The sequence below is a fragment of the Dermacentor andersoni genome, chromosome 6 (genome assembly GCF_023375885.2).
Source record: "Dermacentor andersoni chromosome 6, qqDerAnde1_hic_scaffold, whole genome shotgun sequence".
NCBI lineage: Eukaryota > Metazoa > Arthropoda > Arachnida > Ixodida > Ixodidae > Dermacentor > Dermacentor andersoni.
In genome coordinates, this window is record NC_092819.1 from 67,354,803 (window position 1) to 67,364,194 (window position 9,392).

At 49.2% G+C, this 9,392-nt stretch overlaps 1 long non-coding RNA gene across 1 annotated transcript; it reads right to left on the reverse strand.

The window, feature by feature from the left end:
* Positions 1-824: 824 nt before the first annotated feature.
* On the reverse strand, positions 825-8,914 carry LOC129382359 (uncharacterized). The gene is made up of 2 exons (XR_008610436.1): positions 8,632-8,914; positions 825-1,240 (listed from the first exon to the last, which is right to left on the reverse strand). It is a non-coding gene; the product is annotated as an uncharacterized lncRNA (long non-coding RNA).
* Between the last annotated feature and the right edge of the window lie 478 nt (positions 8,915-9,392).

Here is a 9,392-nt window from a genome sequence, read left to right on the forward strand (position 1 = left end):
GCTCGTCGTCGACGTGCCGACCTCGCCGTCAGGGAGCGCGAAACCGAGGCGTTACGACAACGAAGAGCCGTGGATCCTGAGCTTCGCTTACAGCCCCATTCACAGTAGCGAAAGAGTGGTCTTTTTTTTTTATTTTATACTCATTTTACGCCCACACAACGTGGCGCCACCTCCTCCCCATTGGCTGCGCCATCACGTGCCCAAGGAGACACGCGCTACGCCACAGTTTTAGTCAACCGGAACCGTGAAACCGCCGTGGCATTGGAGAAGCGTGCTTGTTTCGTACCCAGACCGAAACTTACCGAATCTTTCTTCATTATTTCACTTTGTTTCCAGGAACCTCCCTGAGAAATTGGACGTCAATCCGAGCATTTCTTACGTGTTCGTGCTCTTTGCACCATCGCCAATATTTGCCACCATCTTTCGGCCATGCCGACTACGCCGACGGATTTTCACGTAATGGGACATATAAAGCTTTCGAACGAATAAATAGACACTTCAACAAAACACCGGTCGCATCTATGTGCGCAGGTAACGCAACATCTCGCGCTTGCAAGTATGAAGCGAGAAGACGTTGGGTCCGCGGCGACAACAAAGTAAAGCAAGCACGTCACGTGCCAATGTTTACGTGTGGCGTCGTGCCCGCTCCGTGCTTTTATTTCTCTCTTTGTGGCATGTGCCTCAGAAGAAACTCTTAATTAACATTTCCCCGAAGACTTGTTCGAGGGTTGGAGCGCGGTAGTGCACATCAGCGGAGAAGAGTTCAATCGGTACATTTTGTCGCATTGAAACTCTTGCTGGAACTTTTTTTTCAAGCAGAGAAATAATGAAGAGAATGCTTTATTAGTTTCATTTTCGCCCATATTTTAAAACGCTCAGATGAGAGCCAAACTGTCCTTTCGACGTGACTTCTTCAAGATCGTGGCTCTGGAATTATGTGGCGTCGGGAAAGATTTGGAATATGCAGCTGCTGTCGTTTATTGCAGCGCCGTATCCACATGACGTCATTGTCGGTGAGATTAGGCATTGCATTCACTTTGGGGAACGCACTTCCGGTCCGACAAGCGACGATACAGGCCTTTGTTACACACGCAGCCCATTACACAACTTAAGAAGCAAAACGTCTTGAGCTTTTTTACGTTGCATGTGTCCTCGCTGCACGAACCACCGGGAGGACTCACACATCCTGAGGATTCTCCCTGTTTACATTTTGGCCATGACGGAATAAGTAACTTGGACTCTGAAAAAGAAAGAACAAAGTAAATCAAAAAGTGCTGTAAGTAATTGATGGCAACGTCCCGAAGCTGGAACGTCGGCTGACCCAAGAACTATACTGGGGCCCTATAACGTAAAACTATACCAACATGTTTTTATTCCAATCTCCCGACGTCAAATTTGCGTAACCGCCGACGCAAACATCGGGCGGTGACCAGCAGGATTGTTTAAAGAGACCAATCAAATGCTTTCCTCGTTGATAGGAGGTCACTTTTGTTTGCTTTAAAAACGAATAACATTGCCTACACTGAGCGGCTTGTCTTATCTAAGTGGCTGATAAGAGGCGAGGAGCACGGCTCAAGCGGAGAGGGATTCAATGGGGCCGAGCCAGTGCACTGAAAATCGATAACCGGATGAAGAGGGTGGTGGGGCGTCTGCGATTGGTCCACTTCTCCTTACTTAGCTTGGAGTGGCTCGTCGAGTGAGTGAGTGAAAAACTTTATCAGCTCTAGATTCGCTGGTCTTCTGCGGTCTTCAGATGGAATCGTCCATCTTCTAGCACTACGGTCGGTTGCCCTTAGTCCAGGGCTCCGCTGGATGCTGCTGCCAGTTGTGCTCGCCGAATCAGACCTTCTTGGTCGACCTGGCGATCGCTGGAGAGCACTCCCTCCCATTGCTCCGCACTCGGGTTTGGTATAACGAGTAGCACGTCTATCTTCTGGCATGCCCACGTTATGTGATACAGCGTGGGTGTTTCGTGGCACCAGGGGCATTTGTCGTATTGTGCGGGATAAATTTTGCTGAGTACGTTTAGGTTCGGGTACGAGCCCGTTTGTAGCTGCCTCCACGCGACAGAGTCCTCTCTGCTAAGGGAGTTGTGCGGTGGTGGATACCGCTTTCTGCAGCCCTTGTAGTAATTTAGTATCGCCGAATAGTCTTGGGGTACAGCTTCGGTCTCCTCGAGGTCGCCTACGTTGGATGCTCGGTAATAAGTGTACCCTCGAGCTATCCTGTCCGCCTCTTGGTTCCCTGCCACTCCCGTGTGTCCCGGCGTCCATACTATCGTAGGCCTAATTGGTTCTTCTTTTGTTTGTCGTTGTGTTATGTGGTCTCCGGAGCGGAGTATGCGGAGCGCTCCGTGCCCTATTCTGCCGCGTAGATAGTTGCGGCACGCTGTTTGCGAGTCTGTAAGGATTGTTAGAGACCGTTTAGACCGATATCCCTCCGCTGCCGCTAGAGCGACGGCCGCTTCTTCAGCCTCGACTATCGTACAGCCTTGTAGTGATGCGCTGGTGATCTCGCGTAGGTTCGAATCAATCACCGTTGCTACCACGTTGCTCTTGCTCTGCCCCGCTGCTCTGGCGTATGTGGCTGCGTCCACATATACCGTCGTTTCTTGGGGTGCTAGTGTCTTTTGTAGGTATTCAGCCCTCGCTTCTCTGCGTGCTTTGTGTAGGTTGGGATCCATGTTCCGGGGTATGAGTGCTACTTTTAGTGTGTTGCGATACTCGTCCGGAATTGTTTCGGTCCTCTGTATCTCTTGAATTTGATCAGCGCAGCCTAGTTTCTTCAGGAGCTCCCTGCCAGATGGGGTCTGCTGTAGTCTGCGTTGTTGGGAGACTAGTTGCGCCTCTTTCAATTCGTCGAAGGTGTTGTGTAGTCCTAAGGCTAGGAGCTTTTCGGTTGAGGTGTTGTGGGGAAGGTGGAGTGCGGTTTTGTAGGCTTTGCGTAGAATCGCGTCCGCCTGTTGTACCTCCCTCTTGATGGGATTGTAATATGGGAGGCTGTATGCCACTCGGCTGACGACCAAGCTTCTGACCAGCTTGAGTGTGTCCTCCTCTCGCATGCCGTGGCGTCTGTGTGAGATGCGCGTGATCATGCGGGCCACTTGTAGGGTGGATGCCTTGAGTAGGGCGAGGGTGTGGGTGCAGCGTTGGTTTGACTGTATCCACATCCCCAGGATTCTGATGAGCGTCTTTTCCGGTATCGGCTTCCCCTCGAGGTAGACGTTGAGCTTTAACTCGTCGCTGGTGGGGACTGTGCGGTTTTGCTTTCCTCTCCAAACTCTCAGGAGCTCGGACTTCTCAGTGGAGCAGGCTAGCCCTCTTGCTCTGACGTAGTCCTCTACGCAGGTGGCTGCCTCTTGTAACTTCTCTTCTTTCTGTCTGAGCGAGCCTGTGTTAACCCAGATGGTGATGTCGTCGGCATACATGGCATGGTGTATGCCGTCGATTTCGTTTAACTGTTTTGCCAAGCCAATCATTGCTATGTTGAAAAGCGTGGGGGAGATGACCGACCCTTGAGGTGTCCCTTTGTTTGGAGTAAGGAACTTCTCTGATCGGAGCCCTCCGAGGCCAATCGTTGCCGTTCTGTTTGAAAGGAAGGCTTTGACGTAGCCGTAGACTCTCCTCCCGCAGTTCAGGTCGTTCATGCCCGTGAGGATAGCTTCGTGGCTTACATTGTCAAAAGCCCCCTTGATATCCAATGCCATTATTATATTCTCCCCGCTCCTGGGGACGTTCCCGAGTACTTCTTCTTTGATTTGAAGCAGTACGTCTTGGGTCGATAATTTTGCTCTGAATCCAAACATGTTGTGGGGATACAGTTCGTTGTCCTCCATGTACTGTTGTAGTCTCAGCGTCACCACTCGTTCGTACAGTTTTCCCAGGCACGATGTGAGCGAGATCGGTCTGAGGTTCTCAATTTGCAATTTCTTGCCCGGTTTAGGAATCATCACTACCTCCGCATGCTTCCACTCCTCGGGGACGGTCTCAGCTTCCCAGTGTTTGTTGAGAAACTCGGTTAATTCTGCGACTAACTCTTCACTGAGGTTGCGAATGAGTGCGTTATTTATTTTGTCTGCACCCATGGCCGTGTTTCTGGTTGTGCTTCGAATTGCTGCGTAGACCTCTTCTCGCGTGATGGGTCTGTCCAGGTTATCGTTTTCTCTTCCTCGGTAGCGCTCTGCGTAAGCTGCTGGGTTTGTGTCCCCGAAGCATTTAACGCGTACCTTCTCCAGGAGTTCCGAGTCTGGTCCCTCGAACTGGTGGATGAACCGGTAGATGGTTTTGTTGTTTTCTGTCTTGGTCTTGGTCGGATCTATGAGAGCCTTGAGGATATGCCACGTCCTCGCTGTGTTCAAAGTTCCGTTGAGGGAGTCGCTGAATTGCTGCCAATTTTTCCTTGACAATTGCGCCGCGTACTCCTCTGCTTTCGCTGTGACTTCTGCGATCTTTATCTTTAGCTTCCTGTTGTATTTTTGTTTCTTCCACCTCTTGGTGAGCCTACGTCTAGCTTCCCACAGCTTGAGCAGTCTGGCGTCTACGTCGGGCGTCTGCGTCGTTCGCGCGATTTCTTTGGTGTACTTGCGCTGTTTTTCAATGAGCATTTTCCCCCACTCTTCTATCGATTGGATCCCGTTCTCGGCGAGATTCCTATCGCATGCCTCTCGAAAAGCGCTCCAGTCCGTAATTTTTGCTGATCCCAGCTGACGCCTTAGCTTGTCCGAAGTTACTTGCGTTTTGAGTATGTAGTGGTCACTACCCAGGTTCTCTAACAGGTTCTCCCACACTGCTTGTTCCGCTCCTCGTATGAACGTGAGGTCGGGACAGGTGTCGGTACTAACGCTGTTTCCGATTCTGGTTGGAGTGTCTGGGTCTGTGAGGAGGTTGCAGTCGGTGTTCTCTGCTGCCTCCGCTAGCGTTCTGCCTTTTTGGGTTTGCTGTTTGGTATCCCCAGCTTTTGTCCATGGCGTTAAAGTCTCCTAGGATGATTAGCGTGCTGTCTTTCGCTAGTTTCGCTCGTCGAAAATCGAGGCGGCATGCAACGGAAGGTTAAGAATACCACTAAAAAGGATCATCAGCAAAAAAAAGTTGACTGAGCGAGGTCGTAGACGTGCCGAAAGTACTCGAAAACGTTACACAGCCACGCAAGAAGCATTATTGCACGCAAATAAACCCATGCTCTCCGGCAGGTGCGAGTAGTCAGTGCCTGAGCGATCGTCAGCAGCCATCTTTTATTCATTTCGGAACGGGACAGCCTGCGGCTTTTCAGAGAAAAATTCCGTTTTGTTCGGTATATTAATGCATCTTTAACGCGTACATGTCACTTTGACGCGGTGAGTTCTCGCGGTTTTGTGACGTCGCGTGACAGGCAGGTGAAGTGGGTGCAGCCCGAAAACTTTTGACGAAGAGCAGAGGTGTAATGGCGAAAAGGCGTCGAATCAGAAATAACAATTTTTCTTTTGTTCTTTGCAGTCATGCATAATCAGTGTGTTCACATCATATCAGATGGGGAGTTACCGCGGTTTTCCTGACGTCGCGTGACAGACAGGAGAAGTGGGGGTGGTCACAAAAAGTTGTTGGCCAATGGCGGAAGGATGATTGCAGAATTAGAGTAGAAAAGTCTGGAATAGCTTTACGTTATAGCGCCCCTGGTTCCTCGGGATGAAAGCTTCATTGCAGTTGCGCAAGAATTCATCCCCGCCCGGGTATCAAACCGGGCGCCACCACCTTCGCAGATACCCTAGGTGGGTGGTTACTTTACCAGCCGAGCTACTGCTATCTGCGCTCTTCTAGATATTTATCGAATAAATAATGAACCGAACCAACCACGTAATATGGCAGCGTAATGGTGTAACTCGGCGCACAGACATGCTGGCTCTAAATTGTCACTTAGCTTACTTACCGAGTGCGATAGTTTTCCCAAGGAAGCAAGTCATTACACATTGAGTTTAGACAGCTTTCCGATCCATAAATGTAGTGTTACGCGCTACCGTTCAACGGCAAATTAGTGTCGTGTGAAAGATAGATAGACTATGCTGCAATTTATCAATTTTATTCGCGAAAATCTCGAACGTATGTTACTCCGCTTCGTATGGGTCACAACCAAGATATGGCCCACTAGAGGGCATCTTTCCAGGTTCCTCTGCAATTAGAGAACTCACGCAAAATCTCTATTGCACAGATTGCCATCGCCGAAAATTGGAAGCTTTAGGTTCAGATGACGTAAGCATACGAAGCACAAAGAAGATATGTTTGCCGTCGTAGATTTCTGGGCGTCCTGGGAACCATCGACGATGTCATGCTGAACACAGAGCTACAAACGGACGGCTCGGTCAATATGCTTCGCTTGGAGACCACCACTTGGAAACATTGACTGCTCATAATTCCCCCTGCTAAGGAATGATCGAGGCGCCCTTCTTGATCGAGACAGCACTTCCTGCGGCCGGGGATCATCTCACCACCGCACCTCACGTTCTTCCTTATCAACCATCACAACTTCAACCATTTCTAAGCGCTAACTCTGTTCCTTCAAGGCACACCAAAGAGAAACACTAAACGAGTGTGGACTAATAAAGCCGTCTTTCAAAGCTCTATTTCCGTTACTTTCACCGCGTAGGAAGCTTACTAGAGCAAAAAGTTGTCAATGCCGCATTTTTAAATGCGCAATTATTTCTATGCCAAGCCAACGAGGAAACCTGTCTGTCCGTCACATAAAATTATTCCTTTCAAGATAGGACCCGCAGCAGCGAATGAATTAACCTTCGTGCTGCCTCTCGCTTCAACATGAACTAAACGGCGCGAACACGGTGCACACAAAGCTATCAGCACTCCGCGCAGAGTGTCCCTATCGCAGATCACTTTCAAGATAGAGCCCGCGGGGCCGCGTCATACGCAGCCATCGCCAGAGAACAGTTTATCACGGTTGATAGTGGTCCGCATAGAGAAGAGGCAGCGTCATCGATCACGTCTACTCACGAGGTCAACCAAAAGGCACTGTTCAGTTACGTCACATGCTACAGCTAGCATCGGCCAGTGCTCATCATCCACGAAGCTGCGGCATCATCCAAATGCGCGATTATATTACACGAGTGAACATTGGTACTATTCTCCTCTTCGCCGTCTCATGCTGGTTGGTCTCGGGTAATATTTTGGTGTCGCAACCACGCTTCTCCCTTTCACAATTTTTTCGTGTTGTTTCACGTCACTGTAACAAACACAGTAACATACGACGCAGGTGATTAGTAGCAAATGCTTACGCAGAATTTACATACCTCCCACAGGAGATTCTGCGCACATATTTTTTTTTTTAATTCCGCGCCGAAACCCCAAAGCCGGTACGTCACTGTGAGTAACTTTTTCTGATACGGGGACCTGAGGCACAGTGAAAGCTCATGAAGCTTGCTAAGTTCAGTCCGTGACCATATTATATAACAGTTTCTTGTAATCTGTAAAGTTACATACAAGATTTGTTCCCTTTATAAGCTGACTATCACAGATACAGTTTGGAGAACTGCGATATCAGTTTCGGTGACGAGTTTTGGATTCGTAAAGACGGTGCTTCAAATTTTGCTTAAGTTGACAATTTTTCGTCACGCTTGTAAAATCTTTAGGGCCCTTAAGCAAACCATAAAATAACTGGAATTGAACTCTCTATCTCACATGCAACTAATTTCATTCAAATCGGTACAACGGTTGTCTACTAAAATAATTTCAGCGTTTTACATGTATCTTAATAAAGAAATCGGAGTTGGCCCCGAGCTAAAGCTTCCTCTTAATATACTCGCGCATGTGTCGCATCGTTCACCTTCTAAAGACAGGCGTTGCTTCAACACAGTGTTCTCCCTCGAGCCCTTTTATGCACACCCAACCGCCTCCTCCTTTTGAAGAATTGGTGAGTTTCGCCCGAAAGGCGCAGCATTGGCAGCGACAGCAAGGTTTAGTGTTGAGATTGAACTCCTCGGACTGTGTTCTAACCATACGCGGTTGCCACTAGTTGGCGCGATGCAGCTCGCCAGACCTATCCTGCTGCGCAAAAGAACAGCGCCGTGCCAGCTACCAGGCGTCTCACAACGCTGGAGTGATGAGACTCGCACCTCATTGGTGCATGTGATGAGACTAACGGCAAACCGCAGTCGTTAGTCACCGCCAAGTGAAAATAATACAATGTCAGCTTGGCGTTTACACTCCGTTCCGTTCACACACAGCAGCTCAGCGGGATCGCAAGTGTGCTTATCGTGTGCACGTGCTCAACGCTCATGCCAGCAGCGGAAGACAGAACGCTCTCCTGGCTCCACCACCGAGCAGATGGAGCGGGGCGTTGACCGGTGCCTACACTTCACTTCGTCATTTTTGCAGCCTCCGCGTCTCTGGGGGCACTCTAACGCTATGCGCATGCGCCGTCGATACCGGGAACGCTGAACGGTGGCGCCGACGGCGTAAATGCGCCTGCAGTGTGTGCATAATTGCAGTCGTAATAACAGACAAATCTAACCTCCCACCTCCCCACGCACACAGACTTGAACGTCGAATCTTCGATGATCGGAGCCCTCAATCACCGCGCATGTTTTAGCCATAAAGTAACCTTCTCTCGGCATTTTCGTGCGCAATTTGTATTGGTACCTTTTCCACGTACCTTTTGCACCAACAGTGCTCATGGCGACGATAACCGCTAAGAGAATCCATGTAGAATAGAGTGACCACGTCTTCGACGCCATTTCTTGCTCTCTCTACCAAAGCTGCGGTGGACAAATTTACCCGAGCACTGACGAAGGCTTGATATACAAAGCGTGCGGCACCGATGCAGCTTGGCCTCAGGCATACTACACCGTTCCCAGCTTGCGATTCTTGCTGTCCTTGCTGTTGTTCTCACTACGATTGTTGCCTCTTTCTAACGGCGTTAGTCAGTGAAAGCGGAGTCTCGTTGAGCTGTCCATTGTGATGAGACTAACGTTATAGATCGATGCTATATTGTCAGACGCCAGCGTGACGAAAGCTTTTGTTGTCTGCAGCATAGTTTCTAGGGCCTCTGTTTTGTTGCTCCGACATGGGGGGAGAAAAGGTGCATTGTGTTTGCAAAGCGTAGTTAGCGTTACATCGACGTTTGAGTCTTCTCGGACTCTCTCATGTTCTAGTGCGATATCAATCATACGGACGCTCGCAGGTTGCATATATATATATATATATATATATATATATATATATACAGAGAGAGAGAGAGGCCAACAAACAAAGACACCAAGGGAAACATCGGGGAAATTAATGCTACTAATATATAGAATTAAAGAAATGATAAATTAATGCCAATGAAAGTGGTGGATGAAAAAACAAATTGCCGCAGGTGGAGAACGACCCCGCGCCTTCGCATTACGCGTGCGATGCTCTAACCAATTGAGC